Genomic DNA, 19,937 nt, shown 5'->3' with positions numbered 1-19,937 from the left:
AGTGTTAATGTTACTTACTTTTCAGTGGCATTGCACATTTCCATTTTTTTTTTGTAACTAAGATGAAAAGTGACCAATGTCAATGACTTCTATTTTTTTGTTTGTTTGCCTTAAAACAGGGCAGACAAATTGTATTCTGGCCCTAATATTAGCACCGTTTATGGGTCCCATCTCTATAATCTTGCAGTGGGATTAACCAACTCTACCCATCAGTATTTCACTTAGAAGTTCAGAGCCCTCTCAGGAAACAGAGTGTGACTTCAGAGTGCCTACACGGGTCACTGTCGCTCTTCATGGTACAAGCCTAATGCCATGGTCTCCCAAGGCCCAGAAATTCATCCCTATGACCAAGTACTCAGTGATTTATTTCTTCTTCTCTTGGTCTGGTAGATACATAGGAGGAAGCTAAAAAGGTGGCACCTGAATCTGGAATCCCATTCACCATGAAGTAATATAGTACTCAGCTACATCTCTCTATGTGATAGGGCATGATCAACCCCTGCTTGACCTTTCTAAGCTACAGTCAGACCTAACAGTTGGTCCTATCAGGAGGGTCACAGTGCCTGTGCTTTACAGCTCCTTGTCTTTTGAGTTGTTAGTGGGAGAGCATCGAGAATGGGGTGCATGGATTTAGTTTTCTATCTCCCCAAATCAACCCCAACCAGTAAGTTGCTGTTGTGCAAATATCATCATTGAGATGTTTTTTATTACACATGAGAATCTTAGCAACACTGTTTACAGGTGTGGGGCCTTAGACAAATAATTTTGACCACTTGGGGCTTAGTTTACATTGTAAAAAGTTTTGCAGAGTACATACATTTTTTGTTCCATCTTTCCATCACTTCCCACACACTAATAGATTTAACCTGAGGATTCCAATAATCTAAGTAAACATTAAGATTTGGGGCCAGTGAACGTTTTTAGGGCCATTTTTGGGAAACAATGTATCTCAGTACTTGAAAGTGGCTGACTTTATCTCTACTCCATTAATTTCTTCCATCCCATGACTGTCTCATTGTTAATTATTGTGATGACCACTGAGCAAATACTCTCACCTTTTCCTGTGTTACTCAACATCTATTCCTCATAGGAGCCAGACAGTTGTAAATTTTATTTGTGTGTATGTATGTGTGTGTGTGTGCGTGCATGCGTGCGTGCATGAGAGAGAGGGAGAGAGAGAGAGAGAGAGTGAGAGAGAGAGAGAGAGAGAGAGAGAGAGAGAGAGAGAGAGAGAGTTGTAGCAGGAATTGTTAGAAAGTCTTATTAATAGAAATAAACCTGGAGACAGGTATTGGGGTGAAGCTGGAAGATCAGAGAAGCAGAACAAGCCACAGCTACCTCACCTCACTAGTTCCTCAGCTGATCCTGTTTCCTCAGACTGAATGCTTCTGAGTCTCCATCCAAATGGATCTCAGCTGAACTGCTGCTCCAAAGTCTAAAAGCTTAACCAGCCAAATGCTTCTAGTTTCTGGTTTTCACGCCTTATATATCTTTCTATTTTCTGCCATCACTCCCTGGGATTAAAGGCGTGAGTCACTATGCCTGGCTGTATCATTGAACACACAGAGATCCAGGTAGATATCTGCTCTGGAATGCTAGGATTAAAGGTGTGAGTGCCACCATTTTCTAGCCTTTGTATCTAGTGGCTGTTCTGTCTCTGACCCCAGATAAGTTTATTAGGGTGCACAATATTTTGGGGAACACAATACCACCACATTTCCCCTTTTTTGTCCAAAATTTAAAAAAGCTTATAACTAATAAAAGAAAAACTATCCAATAACTATATACAATATATACAGTCAAGAATTACATTAACAATGTCTAGTCCATTAACATTTGACAGATTCAGACAAAAAACTCCATTATATATATTAACAATGTCCAGTCCATTAACATTTGATAAACTCAGACAAAAAATTTCAAAACTTATCCTATTTAAAACAAGTAGTTCCTTTTTAAAAGTAGACTCAAAAATTGACCTTTTTATCTTATCATTCATATTCTCTCTTTTTTCCTTTCAAAAAAGTTTCAATAATCTACCTTTTGTCATTTTTATATCTTCCCCCTTTTTCTTTTCAGTGTAGGATCAGTGATCTACCCATTTATCCTATTATTTCTTTATTTTTTTTCTCAGAATAGATTCGATGATCTACCTCATATCTATATTCTCTTTTTCCGTTTTTTTTTAAATAAAACTCTGAATCTAATCTCCTTGTTCAGCTTTTTTCTTGACCATTAACAATTAACAACTTATAACCAACCATCATAAACAATGACAATTATCCATAAGTCATTGAATGACCAAAAAACTACCCACCCCACCTCTTGGGAATGTGGGCATCATTTTCTTTAAATTACTTCCTGCTTCTTGGGGGTGAAGACATCTTTAGGAAATTCTGAAAAGAAAATTTTTGGGTTAATTGTCAAGTCCTGTATCATTTGTCCAGTCACTGCATAATGAGAAAGTGCAGGGCTTGTCTCAAGTCCTTGTTCAAGTAGTCTGTCAGGCTGGATCATCTCAGCTAAGCTATCTCAAAATTGTTCTGAGTAGTTTGTAGTCCAGAGCTGATCTTTCTGTGGTGTTAATCAGCTTAATGGCTTTAAGTCATTAGTCCACATAGTCCATAATGTGGCTTTAAGTCATTAGTCTATAGTCCACGTGGAATTATCTTTGTGGAGTACCGTCTTCCTTTTGAAGATTTCAAAGTCACTGTTAGGCGGGTCATGATTCCCTGCAGATTTTTTCTTTTTCTTTCTTTCTTTCTTTCTTTCTTTCTTTCTTTCTTTCTTTCTTTCTTTCTTTCTTTCTTTCTTTCTTTCTTTCTTTCTTTCTTTCTTTCTTTCTTTCTTTCTTTTGCCTTCTCTGTGATTTGGAGCAATCACAGTCTGATAAATGTCTGTCTCTCAGAACCATGAATGTTCTTCCAGAAGAGAAAATCTTCACAGCAATTTCTCCCCACCATTTGTCTTGCCAAACTTTTCCAAACTGACCTTTGATGATGCTTTCTTGTAACACGATGGTCCAGGCAATTCTTCTCTGAACAATCAGGAGTAAACCCTTTGTCCCAGGTAGCAGCATCACTGCAGTCACCAACATGATGAGAAGCAGCCAGCAACTTGGAGCAGCAGCCACTGCCTCCATGATCCCACCACCGTTTGTCACTTGGTCCCTGCCGCAGCTTCTCCTTAGCAAGCCTCCTAGGCTGGCCTCAAACTCGGGATCCTCCTGTATTACTCAACATCTATTCCTCATAGGAGCCAGATAGTCGTAAATTTTATTTGTGTGTGTGTGTGTGTGTGTGTGTGTGTGTGTGTGTGTGTGTGTGTGTGAGAGAGAGAGAGAGAGAGAGAGAGAGAGAGAGACAGAGAGAGAGAGAGAGAGAGAGAGAGAGAGAGAGAGATGACTGAGGGAGTGAGGCTCATTGAAATGAATTTTTCAGATGGAGAAGAGATGAGTTGTGGTTTTATGGAAACTGAAGGAGCAAATAGAGTTGGACTTATTAATAAAAAAGTCCCTCTTCTCTCATCCTACTCTGTAATTTGCTTACAGCCATTTACTTAACTTTAGTATTTTTATTCCCATTTATATAATTTAAAAATATGTTAACTGTGCAGTTTGATGAATGTTGAGAAGTGTGTACTCCAGGGGACAACACACAATGAGAACACAGAACCCTGCTGTGGGATGTTCTGTATGGCAAATGTGTTGCTCTGATTGGTCAATAAATAAAACACTGATTGGCCAGTGGTCAGGCAGGAGGAAGTATAGGCGGGACTAACAGAGAGGAGAAAAGAAAGAACAGGAAGGCAGAAGGACTCACTACCAGCCGCCGCTATGACAAGCAGCGTGTAAAGACGCCGGTAAGGTATAGATTTATGGAAATGGATTAATTTAAGCTATAAGAACAGTTAGCAAGAAGCCTGCCATGGCCATACAGTTTATAAGCAACATAAGTCTCTGTGTTTACTTGGTTGGGTCTGAGCAGCTGTGGGACTGGCGGGTGACAGAGATTTGTCCTGACTGTGGGCCAGGCAGGAAAACTCTAGCTTCAGAACCCACCCAACTCTAAAACACTCCCTTGTTCTTCTTCCCAGTTAATACTCATTGACACTCCCCAAGTAGCCACCAATCTTTCCCTCAGTGTGAATGGCTGTTGTGTGGCATTTCATGCTGTGTGCCATTTTCTGTGTCTGGTGTCCTTTGCTTAGCTGTGAGACTTCAAGAGTCCTGCAATTGGGTCACTGCTTCCCATTGTCAAGCAGCATGCCATTGTGTGGACAAACCATGAACACTGTGTGTTCATTGTTAATGGACACTTAGGTATTTTCCATCGGAGGCTATTATTAGTGAAGATGCTATGAACATTACAAATAAAACTTTGCCTAGGCAAATATTGTAATTATTCTTCGACAAATAAATTCCTTGGGCATGGGATTACTAGGTGTGTTAGCTTTCTTGCTGTGACTGCTGTGACAAAATACTTGACACAGATAAGAAGGGAAGGGTCATTTGGGTCCCTGGTTTCAGTCCTTCATGATAAGGGGAGCGGGAGAGAGGTCGTTTGTGATGTGGCATTTACATATGCCTCCTGTTTGTCCTGGCTGGGTCCCCAGACCATAGGATGGGACTGTAACGTTTAGGGTGGCTCTTGCCCATTTAGTTGATGCCCTCTGGAAATGCCCCTTCCCCTGGTGTGTGACTTCCTTTATCTGTTACCAAAGCCAGCAAAGAAGCAAACAATAAAAACAAAAACCAAGAAAAATCTTTTTTTTTTTTACATTGCCCTTTCTTGGCTTTTCTGATAACAACTAGAAACTTTCTCTTCTCTTCAAGACTATGCAGTGATTAGACCAAACTGTCGCATAATTAGGTAATCCCCCCACCACAGGGAGGTCCTTAACCTTAATCATCTCTGCAAGATTCCTTTCCTTTGCAAGTGCATAATCACAGGACCTAGGGGCTCTAAGCACTGTGGTCTGAATGTTGGTGTCTCCCTAAATTCAGATATTGAGACTCCAAGGTGATGATATTATGGTCAGATATGGTCAGATTGGAGATATTATTGGATCATGTGTGGTGATATTGTGTCCCCCATTATATTGTGTACCTTAATAAACTTATCTGGGGTCAGAGAACAGAACAACCACTAGATAGACATAGAGGTCAGAAAGTGGTGGCACACACATCTTTAATCCTAGCATTCTGGAGGCAGAGATCCATTTGGATCTCTGTGAGTTCTCTGTGAGTTCAAAGCCACACTGGAAACATCCAGGCATGGTGACACACACCTTTAATCCCAGGAAGTGATGGCAGGAAGCAGAAAGGTATATAAGGCGTGAGGCCCAGGAACTAGAGCCTTCTTAAGCTTTTAGCTTTTAGCAGATGTTCAGCTGAGATCCATTCTGGATGAGGACTCAGAGGCTTTCAGTCTGAGGAAACAAGATCAGCTGAGGAATTGACGAGGTGAGGTTGACTGTGGCTGGTTCTGTTTCTCTGATCTTCCAGCGTTCACCACAATACCTGGCTCCAGGTTTGTTTTTATTAATAAGACCTTTTAAGATTCATGCTACAATCATGAGTGTCCACCCTCGGGGAGATTGGGTCTTTTTTACGGAGGCTGTTAGTTCTTTCTGCTGTGTTAAAGCATAGAAGTTCCTGTCTGTGAGGAGTGGGCTCTCACCAGACACAGAGCCTGATGGTGACTGGACTGAGAACCTTCCAGCCTCTATAACTGTAAGCACTACATTTATGTTGTTCCTAAGTCATGCAGCCTCTTCAGGCAAACTCACTTCCCAGTCATCCCAGGTCTATTCCCCACCCTGTGACCTTGATTCCCAAAATGAAGAGGAAGGAGAAGGAAGAGAAGGAGGAGGAGGAGAAGAAGACCACCACCACCAATAACAACAAGTTCAGTTTGTGTTGCTCATATGCTCACCGGAGCATGGTCAAACTCCCCATGGCCAGTTCCTTAAAGAAAACTGAATCCTTCCCTACATACACCCCGTCAGAAGCCATCAACTGTAGAGAGCCACACTTCAGCATCCTTATCACAATTTCTAAGCAGTCTCTTAGATGGCTTTCTGTCTAGGCTGTTGCTTTTTGGGGGTAGGGTGGGATGGGGGTAGTGGTTATCACAAAATCTTTCTATATCTTTTTCTCAATTGTGAGTTTGCAGCCATCAATGCCATGGCAAAAGTAGCTTCCATGCCCTTTACCGTTAGCGGAAACATGGATCATGCACTCATACATGGTTTCTGGTCACAGCACAGACCGCAGACACTCACATGGTCTCTGGCGCTGGCATTTGCCATGGATCTCAGCATGGTCTCTGGTGGCAGCACAGGACAGGGACATCAACACGGTCCTCTGCCACTGTACAGTTCACTGATGCTATCATAGCCCTTGGCAGTGGCACAGGCCAAGGACATCAACATGCCCTCAGGTGGCAGTACAAGTCATTCATATCAATATGGCCCCTGGAGGCAGCACTGACATTACTCTTAATACAGCCTTACCTGAGGGTCATCATGTGGCCACATTGTCAGCCCAGCTAACTAAAAACATGGATAGTACTTTAACTGGGATGTAATAATTCTGCTTCCTCACTTAAAACTAGAATATTTAAAGGACAACTGTATTGTCTCTCAGATAATTTCTGTATTCACAGGGTGCATGAAAATAATTCTTTGAGGACTAGGAAAAGAATATGCAGTGTGGGAAATAAACTAATGGCACAAATTGGGGAATTCCAAGGGCATTGTTAGTTCTGACCTAAGATAAAAGCCCAATGCATAATTATTTCTATGCAAAAATAAATCTTTTAAAATTAAGACCACTAACATAGAAAATCGAGACATTTAGTCATTAGATACTTGACCTTTCATACACAAGTACATAACTTTGTTTTGAACACTCTCCAATCCTGTACATGTTTATATGACCCCTATCTTTCCACCCGGCTGGTAGCATTAGGATCAAAATGACCTTTATTTCTCCTCTAGTCTCTAAAATAACTCCCGGCTTCTCCCACAATTCCACCATCTATTCTGATCACAGCAGCCAGGATGCCTCTTTAAAGTTAAATTGATCAGGACACTCCTTTTCTCCAAGCCCTGCAGTGGTCCTTAAGTTCATGTCTCATGAACACCTCAAGTCTAGATTTGAGGCTCCCTCTGAACTCTTACTAGAAACCTCTACTTTTGATCCTCCAAACTCCAGTCCTTCAGCTTCATGTACAAAATCCACTTAATTCTATTTCCTGCTGTTTACCTTATGCCTATAATAACACCAGGAAGAACTCAAGAAATTTATTTAATAAAATATTTTTTATGGAGATGATTTTTTTTAACAAATAAAAGCCCAGGTCACCTCTTTTGGGAGTTGTTGATTAGGGAGGACCCATTAATTCCCAAGTATTACAAGATATTGCCAACCTCTGGTTTATCCAAAACTTGACAGTAAGACCTTATTGCTGAAGAGATCACATATTTGAGTCAAAGATCACGGAGATGTGAAGCTGGTACTGACTTGGGAGCTTCATCCCTACTGGTGACCTTTCATAGTTCTGGAAGGGGCTATGCACATTGCCAGAAGTGAACAGTAATCACCAGTCTTCTCCAGGTGCGAAACCTGAGAACCACAATAAGGACTGGTCTGACAAGACATGCTCACTGGTGTAGCAGTGGCACAGATGACATTGGGAGTAACCAACCACTTTCTTCTTGGCCATAAGTTCCTCTCTACATCGTGACAGTCATACCTATCCCTATCCTGGAGCCAAGAACCTAGGACTAAGTAGGTTGTAGGTCCTAAGTAGTGAGAACCGACTATTATTATTATGTTAAATGGGAGTGGTATTACAAGTACTCCTGACTAATCATCATATCTATTTATTAAAAACCTACATATAAATATAGTAATCTATACAATAACTCTATAATAATCTATATATAAAAATATTTTGGAAGTTATAAAAATGAAAAGGAATTACATAGAACGGGGAAAAAGAATAATACACACAGTGGTCATTCTCCAGAATACAGCCACAGTTACCAGTTATTTAGGTTTCTTCAAGTCTCTATAAGAGTCTATTTTATTTTTTTTTAGTGAAATTAGGATTATTCTTCACATAAAATTTATAGACAGTTTTAAAATATGATGTTATACTGGGGCATTTTTACATGATGCATAGTTTTTGTTTTGATACTTCCTTTGTTAAATTATGAAATTTATGGCCCTGCTTCTTGTTTCTTAGTCCTTTATATGATTGATTAGTTGATCATATAAAATAAATTATCATTTTATACAGCTTAGTAAAATAATAATTGTGTGTTAGTCTATATGTAAAGGGCACAGGGTGACTGACACCACTTAATCTGACATTAAAACAAAAATTTAATTCATAGAGTATTAAATACATCAAGCATGTTTGAGGAAATGTCTGTAGTTGCTAACATCATTCCCTGAAGGAATAATTTTCTGAACCAAGCTTACTACTGTGTTGTCATATCAATATTTCAGGGGCTGGGCCAATTGAGTTTGTAGTAGGACACTTTCAAATTGTTTTATATTCAGTTCAGGCATTACTGAAATAGCAACATGCTTTTGGTTACCTAGAAAAATGTATGCCATTAAAGTACTCTTTATATGCAACCCTGGGAACATATCCCACGCATAATGTATTCATAAAAAGTTCATTTTATTTACAGCTTGTCACATAATATGTCATGAGGAAGCACAGTTCTGATACACTTCAGTTGAATTATGTTTTTCTTTTTGACAGAATGGGGAAATATATTTGTAAAAATGAATAAACACACCTTGAACTGTCTAATTTTTTTGAGAAGGAGGCAGAGAGAAACACATTAACATTATTCTGTTATTAAGACATCTACAGCAAGAGACATTCTGGACATTTAATGGCTATTTGTTTTCCAAATTGGGTGCCTGAAGTATTTTATGTCAAAACTTGATGACAGTGACTTTAGGAATCAGTAAACTCACAGAAAAGTATTTTTTCTGAGTTGCAGTTTTATGGTGTGGATCTGGGAAGGATTGTCAGCCTTTCCAGCATCTAGTCTTTTGATGTTTAATTCAAAGAAACTGAGCCACTAATTTTCATTAATTGATCGCTATGACAAATTTGCTGTTATCACGGTTTGGATAGAGACAGTGCTTATTTTGTGGGATAGAACATGTCAGTACAACATTTGAAAATTTGTTTCAAGCAATATTGGCAAGAACCTAGTCAAATTAATTAACTTTCCTGCTCATCCAGTTTTATTAATTTGTGAATCAACAGTGGTAGAAACGGTAGAAATATAAGAGAAGAAAGGAATCCCACACTCACTGTAGCCTTGAAAGTGAGTGCCAGTGTCTAGCTGTTACAATACATCTCTGATGAGGTTTAAATTCTAGTTAACATCTGTGTGAACCACTTAGTATCTTTTGCAATTTGGGGACCTGCAGCACCTCTCCCATCTTGCCATCTGGAACTGTGTGCTAGAGTTTCAGGAGGGAAAACAAATAGACCACTGGAAATGCTTCGTCATTACAGGAACAAACAAAATGCCAAGCTAAATGCAAAACTCTAAGCATATGTTGTAAGTCAGTATTCCACGGCAGTATCAAGTGTGATTAGAGTCATCAAACAAGAGGTAGATGTGGTTGATGCTGGGATACTTAGAAGACAAAACCGATGGACCGCAGATCAAGAAGTGACCAGTTCTTGGAAAGCAACTCGAAGGCATTAGTTGGGTATCTTCACTCCTCCAACCACACCTGCTGCCTTCTGTGCTGATCTGGGCAACTACAATTGAGGAGGAGTGTAGCACGGATCTCAAAAGGTCTTATTAATAAAAACAAAACTGAAGCCAGGTATTGGGGTGAATGCTGGAAGATCAGAGAAGCAGAACAAGCCACAACTAACCTCACTTCTCCAATTCCTCAGCTGATCCTGTTTCCTCAGACTGGATGCCTCTCAGCTGAACTGTGCTGCTCAAAAGCCTTAAAGCTTAACCATGCTTTAGTTCATGCCTTAAATACCTTTCTGCTTCCTGCCATCACTTCCTGGGATTAAAGGCTCATGTTACCACGCCTAGCAGTTTCTAGTGTGGCTTTGAATTCACAGAGATCCAGACGGATCTCTGCCTCTGGAATGCTGGGATTAAAGGCATGTGTGCCACCATTTTCTGGCCTCTATATTTAATGGCTGTTCTGTTCTCTGACCCCAGATAAGTTTATTAGGGTGCACAATATTTTGGGGAACACAATATCACTACAGATGAGGCTCTCAGCACTTTGAGGGAATCAAAGTTATCAGACACACACATGGGAGTTCCAGTGGACATAATGGCTACATAATGGCAGAAAAGTAGACAAAGAAGTCAGAGAACGATGTTTGTAACAACAAGTAAAAACCCATGAGGGAAGAGTTCCAGCGGATCCAAAACCCTCTTCTGGCCTTGGCATTACTGCACACACACAATGCACAGACACACATAAAGGCAAAACAACCATACATGTAAAATAATAAAATAATTTAAAAAAATATATGTAAGAAGTACAAATGTAGCAGGTCCAGGAGAGCAGATATTGTGGCACATCTCCTGTTTCACTGCTTCTGGCTCCCATTGGTCTGGAGTCTGGGTAGAATTTGACAGACAGCAGATTCTAATAACAAAAGCTGGAAACAACAGTGAATGTCATCACACATATTCCTATTGCATCACATTAGGTAAAAACTTCAAAACCATATATAACTTCTTTTTTTTTTATCAATTTCATTCTAATTTTGTGGCACTTTCTGGTATTAAATATTTCATTTCCAGAGAAGGAGATTAAAGCTTAAATCTTGGAGGTGTTAAATATAGTTGGTTCTCTGTAATCTGCTGATTTGCCGAGCAACATTGCAGCATCTCTTTTTTTCTCCTTCATTTTTAAAAATTCTTCTCTCATATATTACATCCCTACTTCAGTTTCCCCTCCTTCCTGCCTCCCAGTCCCTCCCCACCTCCCCTCTCCCCCAGACCCACTCCTCCTCCATTTCCCTTCAGAAAAGAGCAGGCTTTCCAGGGATATCAACCAAATATGGCATAACAAAGTTACAATAAGACTAGGCAGGAGTTTTGGCTCTCACCTCACATCAAGGCTGGACAAGGAGACCCAGTAGGAGGTAAAGTTCCATGAGCAGGTAAAAGACTCAGAGACACTCCCCTCTCCCACTTTTAGGAGTCCTATAAGAATATCAAACTACGCAGCCAGAGCATGCATGTAGAGAACCTAGAACAGACTCATACAGGCTCCATGATTGCCATTTCAGTCTCTATGAGCCCTCATGAACCCCGCTTAGTTGATTCTGTGGGCCTTGTTCTCCTGGTGTCCCCAAACCCCCTGGCTCCTACAATCCTTCCTCCCACACTTTCTTGGTGTCTTAGTTTTCTATTGCTTTGAAGAGACACCATGACCATGGTAACTCTTAACTAAAGGAAAACATTTAATTGGGTGGCTTACAGTTCAAGAGGTTCAATCCATTATCATCATGGTAGAACATGATGGTATGTAGTCAGACATGGTGCTGGAGAAGGAGCTGAAAATTTTACATCCTCGATCTGAGGGCAACAGGAAGTAAACTGAGACACTAGGCATGGTTTGAGCATACATGAGCCCTCAAAGCCCACCTCCACAGTGACACACTTCCTCCAACAAAGCCACACCTCCTAATAGTGCCATTCCATATAGGCTTATGGGGGCAATTACATTCAAACCACCACACTTGAGTTTCGAGCTCTGCTAAGGTTTGGCTGAGGGTTTCCAATGCAGCATCTCTGACATGGCAGTTTACATTGTTTTAGTGACATGTACACAAACTATGCAAATATCCTTGTAATTTTATTTTACGCTAGGACTTGAGCATCTACCACAAAGGTCCTGGAATTGATTTCCTATGGATTCCGAGGTCCCAAGTGGTCTATTATTTTCTTGTTCTGAGGTAGTTTTTCTTCTTCTGTGTATCACGCCCCTTGTGGATGTGTGGAACGCCAGAAACCCAGGCAGAAAGGGCATTCTCTGCTGAGCGTGCCAGGTATCAGTGGAACAGAAGGCATCTCCATCTGCTTCCAATTCGGGATGTCACTCCCTCCATTCATGGGGCATCTCTTTAGCCACATTTTTAGGTTGGCGATGAAAAGACTTATCCCCAGGCCATCTCCTTCCATCGCCTGAAGAGGGCAGCCTGAAGCAGCTGTCCTCTTGAGACCCGGGTGGGTCCCTAAGAGGCTCCGCCCTCTGCGGGCGGAACTTCCTCAAAGCCGGGTAGATGTTGCCCAGGGAAGGAAGGTGTTGTGACACCACCCAGAGTCACCCTTGTAGCTTCCCTTTAGGTGCCCGTGGATTCTGCCCATTAGCACTGCCCTAGCTGAAGATGACTTCTCAGACCTGCCGAGTGTAGTCTTTGGGCTGCTCCGGGGTAGAGTCCGTTACTGAAGTTTCAGAAAGAATCAAATATACGTACCCAGATGATGTGGCAGCAAGAGCAAAATTTATTTTTGTGTGGTCCTCCAAATGCCCAAAGTGGCTTATCAAACTTGACTCCCGGAAAGAGCTCCGGATATTTTATATTTCCTCAAGGTAAATATTTAAATCACTGGTAACAGTCTTGGGTTACACGGGTAGTATACTTAACGATTTTCTAGGATGTTTACGGTTTTTAAGGCATATTTAAATAACATTGGCAAAATTTAGTCTAACGGAGGAATGCTCAGATTTCTTTTTGAGTTTAATATAATGATGATATAAATAGCTTTCTTGTTATTAATAGAACAACTCTAGACAACATTTGTCATTTTTAATATAAATGAGTGTGCATTTAAACATAGTTTAAACATATTTAATTATTAGGTGTAATTATGAAGTATTTAGGTATTAACTGCAGCTACCAGGCCTTACTGTTTTATTATTGTGTTTAAAATACACCAGTATATTTAGGAAAAGTTAGCTGATACCTTTAAAAAATTGCACTGGTGATTGGCAAGGTGGCTTAGTGGGTAAGTTAACTTGCCTTCAAGCCTGACACCCGAGTTTGATTGCCAGATCGGTATGGAAGAAGGTGAGAGCCAAAACTCCTGCAAATTATCCTCTGACCTACCTGCACATTTGTGACCCCCATCCACACAAAATAAACAAATGGAAAAATTTAAAATTGTACTGGATAAGATTTTGCCATTACATTTTCTTTTTAAGAAAACACCAGTTTTAATAAAATAATAAATAATATTTTAATTAGGCATATTCTGTTTCAAACCACCCGATTGTCCACTTTGCTCTACTGAACAAATAGGGGCAATTTTTTTTTTTTGAAAAATATTCCCAAGGTCACTCAGTACGGTGTTAAGTGCTGTGCTGTTGAGGATTCAGGTGGGAATGTGATGGGGTTCCTAAGGTCAAAGTTCAGTATGAGAAATAATGACATCATGTAGGGTCTTGGACGATGATGTCGAAGAGTCAGTCTGTTCCTGAGTGCCAAAGTTCTTTGAGGTGTGTTTTCCACTGGGCCCTTTCAGGCATTCATAAACCTTCTTGACCACAGAAAATTAGCAATGGCTTTTACATCATATTACACTTAATAGGACAGGAAACAGTTCACTACACAGAAGAAAGTGTTTTCCCAAAATGCCATACAAATCTTGGGAAATAATCACCAACTCAAACCAACCATCTAATATTAGCCAAAAGTTCTCTTTTGAGATGGGGAATCATAATTCCAATAGTTAGTTTTACCTATGACATAACAATTTTTAAAAGTTAAAAGTAATAGCATCCACATCATCCCAGGTCTGGGGATGGAACTGGATCATCTTTTTACCCCTTTATCCAGAAAATATCCCTAGCTCATGGAGGCCCATGGTGTGGGGCAGCAAGAAAGCTCACGGTAATCTTGGCAGAGTTGGGACCCTTGTTGGGGGTGTGACCATCTGACTGCCTCACCCTTCCATGCTGAAGTTGTCTACTGATGTCTGTGTCAACTGTCTCCTTTTGGTGAAGAGTTTAACATCTTTCTGTCTGTACATTCCCTGGGTCATGTGAATAATCTAGCATTGGACTCTTTTCAGTTCCCTGACCTTTTCTGTAACAACATTTTTTGTCCCCCTTCATAACCATAGCTGCTAACTCTCATGGTTTGCTATTATGAATGAGTGTATCAGCCTTAAAATGTCAATTTCTAACATGCAGTCAGTAACTGCTATTATTTTCAGCTCACTGCTTCCAAGACAGTTTTCAACCACTTGGACAGTTGCGGTCTAGTGACCGACATTGTTTTTTTTTTTTTTTTAAATATCTGCCCCACCCTCCAGCTCCGGCCTTCACTTCATTTGTCAAGCTCAGATGACATTGTCCATTTATTTGTAAACACCTCCGGCTTCCTTGCCCGAGTCTCTGCCTGGTTCACCTCAGTGATTTGCATAGATGTACTGTGATTGGTGAAGAAGGGTGGATGCTCTGGACCTGCCCTCACAATAGTCCAATGACTACCAGGCATCTGGTGTTGGATGAGCTTCTTAGCTGCTGTTAGCTTCAATTTCTCTCATATCTCAGGGGAGGTTGTGGGCTTAAAGCATTTATAAAATCAAAAGGTTAAGCCAGTGTCCGACACACCATAAGCAGTCAATATAAGTTCCCTGAGTTCGCAGCCAGTGATTGCAGAGGAACCCAATAGATGGATCTCTTAATTTCCTCGACAGTCTTTTTCAGGGGGAATCTTTAACAGCTCTGGGAAATTCAGTTGACAGCTCTTGTTTCCTTATTGACTAACGTTTACTCTCTCACAGAGATCTCTAGACGATGCTACATCATTTCATTTTCTCAGATTTGCAACTCCTTCCTGTCCCTTGATGGCACTTTGCTTCTTACCTCAGGGAGACAACGAGAGCTCTCAGAAGATCCTTCCTCACCAAGGCGCTCCTTACCCCTGTGTCCTTGCACAGGGGGTTGTCTCTGTCCCCACTTTAGAACTCTCTCTTCCCTGTGCACTGGATTCTGCTTCTTCGTTTCCTCAAGAACTCTGGCGTACTCCCTTTTTCTCTTTGCATCAGCATTCAAGCCTGCTTCCTCTCTATGGGAATGGTGTTGCTCAGCCCAGAAGAGAAGCTTCTCTTGCCTCCGCCCCCCAGTAGCTATTGTTTGGCGTCCATAGCAGCAAATGTCAGGGTCTTTCCAGTCTCCGTTCTCTTCAGTCAGACTTGGATTGGATTCTTCTCTGGACCTGTAACTGATGATCTGGAACTATTCATTCAGAGGCGTTAGTCTTCTAGAACTCAGTTCTTAGCCATTTTGGCCTTGTTGACATGATTGCAGGGGCCCAAACTAGGAGAAATTATTTTCACAGGCTCTCCAAGGGGCCATTAGCGCCGTGTTGTGAGGGGAATAAGCAGAATTTGTGGGAAGAAAACAAGTTGTTTTAGGATCATTTCCTACGGAATTCTAGTTAATATGAGATCATTTAGTAGAAGCAGTTGTACTTAATGATAAATTCAGGTCCCTGAATGTTTTCTGGGCACCAGCAATGGGAAGGGGGAGAGATTTAAACATGACTCGGAGGGCACACGGTGACTTGTTCTCGAAATTAGGCTATTACCCTATTTTAATTAACGACAGACCAAGAACTGCATCAGTGCTAGAAGTGGAACCAGAATTCTTGGTCATTCCAGGTTTTTAATTAAGGTACTTGCCTCCCAGATTGAAATACAATAAAGAATGATGTGCAAGTTTAGAGGGTATTCAAGTGGGAAATTGATAGGAAGGTGATAAAATAAAGCACAGAACACACTGCCCTCACGTTTTCAGCTGAAATACCCCAGAGCTGCCAAAGAGCCTGCTGCTCTCCTGTCTCATGTGGCGGTCCCAGGCCTCTCTAGACAGCCACACTGCTATTCTTGTATTGGTAAAATTAGATTTTCCTTTTGGAAACTAAATTTTTGTTGAAGAACAAACTAGAATATAAAGGGATAATTGTGATTTATTACCAAAACTCCAAAGCTGACAGTTTCAGCAAATATTCGATTTAAAAATATCATTATAATAAAATTATTTTTAATCACATTAGCAGTTTTCTGTTATACAACACTAAGATTTAAACATAATGTGTTTATTTAAATTTGAGTTTGAGGAATTCTCTGAAAGTTGGAAGACTGGATATGCAGTTTACATAACAATACAGCAAAGTTAATGGCAAGAGATTTAGCAACCACTTATAACTGCTAATTATATCTTTTAGATATTTCACCTACTGAAATGACCTGATGAGATGGTTTTACTGCCTTCCAGAGGTAGAGACTGAATTTCAGGAATGACTGATAGGTTGTCCATGGAAATGAGACACATATTCACAATGTTTTTATGTTGAAAGGGAACTAATAAAACAGTACTTACTGTATGGGACCCTTGAGCCACTGTCTTGTATAATCACAACAGTAGTTACGAAGCAGATGGCGACATGAACTTCATGCTTCATGTTTTGTGTTGCGTGTCTGAGTGGCATTTTCAATTAGAGAGCTTTAAAGTGTGTTGTAAAATGAATTTCTCCCTTCAGCAATGTGTTTTGTGTGTGATGCCTAAATCCTTGACCTCCTGAGAGCGAAAAGCATCGTGCTTTATACTCTTATACCTGTTTATTTCTTCCTTGCAAGCCACCTTATGAAACCATTGGTCTTCACCTAAGAAAACGGAGCTGCTAGGGTGTAGATGTTCGATCTGTGTACATAACAGCAAGGGCACACTGGCAACCTTCGCCTGCCATCCTCTGAGCTACAGCAGATGTTGCCCATCTTGCACTTTCTACTTTCCTTTAGAAACCATCACATTCAATTGTTGCTTAGAAGTTGGTAAATGATTTTTGTTTCTTTGTGTGGTCTAGCATGTTGATGTGGGGGCGAGTCCCTAAATATGGCCAAAAAACTCCCACAAACCCCCAAAGTATAGGTCTGGGGCAGAAAGCTCGACCTTTCAAGTGCTTGTGGTGCAAGCTAAGACCTGAGCTTGATTCCTAGCACCCATATAAGAAGCCAGGAATGATAGAGGCACTTGTGATTCCAATGCAGGGGAAATAGAGCCAGGCAAATCCTTGGTGCTTCAAGCCAGTCGAAGACCCTATGTCCAAGCAAGCAAGCAAGCAAGCAAGCAAGCAAGCAAGCAAGCAAGCAAGCAAGCAAGCAAGCAAGCAAGCAAACAACCAAAATTCAAAAAACCAAGATAGATGGCTCCCCAGGAAACAAAAGGTTGACCTCTGGGCTCCACATGCACACACACTCACACATTGCACTGCCTTTCTTTGGACCTCCAACTCCTGAATAATGACATAGAGACTTTTTAACTATGGAAGCTTGGCCTTTAGCTTAGGCTTGTTCTCAACTAGCTCTACTAACTTAAAATAACCCGTTTATATTAATCTACATTCTGTCATGTAGCTCATTACCTCTCTTCAGTACTGTATGTCCCACTTCCTCTGTATCTGTCTGGCGAATCCCCTGCCTCTCAGATTCTTCCCCGAGTTCCTCTCTCAGGAAGTCCCACCTATTCTCTCCTGCCTATCTATTGGCCATTCAGTTCTTTATTAAACCAATCAGAAGGTACTTAGGCAGGTGAAGAAAGACAGATGCATTTTCACACAATGTGACCAAATATCTTGCAACATTGCACACACACACACACACAAATTGCACACATACTCACACATGCCACATCCTTCCTGCACCTCTCACACAATCTTCACATGCACACACACTCACACATTGCACACACACTCATACCTCCTTCCTCCTTCCTGCATCTCTCAGAATTTCTTCCCATGTCTGCTGCTTGAATCTGCTGCAACCAGACGTTTATGCTTCAAGCAAGGGTGTGTGTGGGATGTAGGAGCCAAGAAGACCACACTGAGACTCAGGGCATCTTCCTGGAAATTATTATGTCTTCTAGTTTTATTTTAGTTGGGGAGGGGCTGGGGTTCCCATCTTGGAAGCAAGCTGCTTCTTTAGTTTTCTTTGTTTAAAAAAAAGAGGGGAAAACTCTTTAATTCTCACCCCTACAGAGTTGTAATTGGACAAAATATGTTAAAATGGAAACAAATTTGATCTGTTTGGTCAAGGGGTGGAATTACAAGGACAGATTCAGAATGGAACACCCCCCAAACATAAGCCCGATAAAGGGTAGTTCTGAATAAGTGAACCAGCAGCACAATGGATCGACACTGGTGTGGGTGACTTAAGAGACCTTTATAGTTTTTTTTTTCTGTGTTTACCACTTTGGTCCAGCACAACTACTACTACAAATGCAAGTAGCTATTAATAATGATTCAGAGGGCCTTAAGTTCAGAAGGCTCAATGTTGACGGTCCAATGGATTGGCGTAAGGACTGCCCAGGGCTTTAGTGAAGGTCTAGCCTGGAATAAAAAGGGGGAAAGGAGGAAGCCTTTTCCTCTGCTTCCTGATCTGTGGTGTCTTATAGCACTGCAACCACGCCCTCCCTGCCGTGGTGGGCTGTACCCCAAACCCTGAGCTTCCTGCCACCATGCCCTCCATGCCATGGTGGGTTGTACCCCAAACCCTGAGCTTCCTGCCACCAGGCTCTCCCTGCCATGGTGGGCTGTACCCCCAAACTGTGAGCCAGAACAAACCCCCTCTCCCTTATATTAATTTTTTTCAGGTATTTGATCACAGAAGTGAGAAAAGTAACTAATACAAACGTTAGGATGAGAACAGAGTGCCAGGGGAGCGCCGCAGGAGAGGGTGTTCAGTTCTCCAGATGTGCGGGGCTTCCCTGCACTCTCATTCCCCCCTGGGTCTTATGGGATGGGCAGTACTCAGGAAAGTGTATTGAAGGATGTGTTGGAGAGTCAGGTTCGCCCAGGATTGCACATTTGTGTCAGCCCACTGACTTGTGGAAAGGAATGGAAAATATCCGTTCCTTTCTCCTTCCATTCAAGAGTCTGTGAAATATCCCGTGAGCTCTAAGTAGTATGAGCTCTCACACAGGCTTAGGCCACACTTGGCCCTTCTGAGCTTTCTTCTGCCTTGAAATAGTCGGTGACTGTAGGTTCTAAGTGTCCAGAGGAGGGGCTAGATGATGTATACAGGGTATTTGGTTTTTCTTCTAGGGCTACCAAGTAGCTCACAGTGGTGTTTTGGTAATTGGTCAGATGAACTGGGCGAGAGGAAGAAATGTAGGCCCCTCCTTCTTCTGATCTTGTTTTTCCTCATACATCTTTGGCTTGTTCTTTTCTTTCTGATGACGGATATTACAGGATATATTCCCATAGTAAGTTTTTAGAAACTCTGCCTTAGCCATACTCCATATTTCCTTTCCTTTAAAAAGAGGAGTGCAAAAGATGAGACCTCCTCATTTATTCTTGTCCCAGCCTTTATCCTCTTTTCTGATTGGTTCTCTGTTTCCTGGGAAACCTCTAATACAGACACTCACCTTGTATATTCCTGACTTTGTAATGTAGACATCACCTGGCTTCTAGATTACAGAGTATAATGGAAATGTTCACTGCTTGACACATGTTCCAGACTACAGATTTTTGAAACAATCAATCATTAAATGAAGCAGGAATTGACTGTGAAATTCAATCCAGTTTCTTTTCTAATGAGATCAAAGCGTTTTTCCTTGGTACTTTCTTCCACAAGATGGCGCTGCAGTCCTTCTGATTCTTTGTACTGTACTTGTGCGAGATAGTTTTTTTTTTTTTTTTAAAAGGGTCCCCTTTCCATCTTTCTTACATATAAAAGTGCCATATAAGAAAGAACACAAAACTGCCACTTCATAATAGACCACATTCATCACATAATTTTGGAGATACCGATAATTATAACCATAGGCCAGCCAATAACATGAATCAGTACACAACAGATTCCAAGCAGAAATGAGCTAACAGGCTTTTAGATCG

The 19,937-nt window shown here is 41.1% G+C and overlaps 1 protein-coding gene across 1 annotated transcript in view; it reads left to right on the top strand.

Annotated features, from left to right (window-relative positions):
* The first annotated feature begins 12,281 nt into the window (after window positions 1-12,281).
* The window catches only part of Nell2 (neural EGFL like 2), a 343,938-nt gene continuing 336,282 nt past the window's right edge, over window positions 12,282-19,937 (top strand). Inside the window, exon 1 of the mRNA XM_006974326.4 lies at window positions 12,282-12,628. The gene's annotated coding sequence lies outside the window, so the exon portion shown is untranslated. The remainder of the gene's footprint in view (window positions 12,629-19,937) is intronic.

This window comes from Peromyscus maniculatus, chromosome 20 (assembly GCF_049852395.1).
Source record: "Peromyscus maniculatus bairdii isolate BWxNUB_F1_BW_parent chromosome 20, HU_Pman_BW_mat_3.1, whole genome shotgun sequence".
Lineage (NCBI taxonomy): Eukaryota > Metazoa > Chordata > Mammalia > Rodentia > Cricetidae > Peromyscus > Peromyscus maniculatus.
The sequence above is the reverse complement of the archived record's forward strand: the minus strand, read 5'-3'. Positions and strand labels throughout refer to the sequence as shown.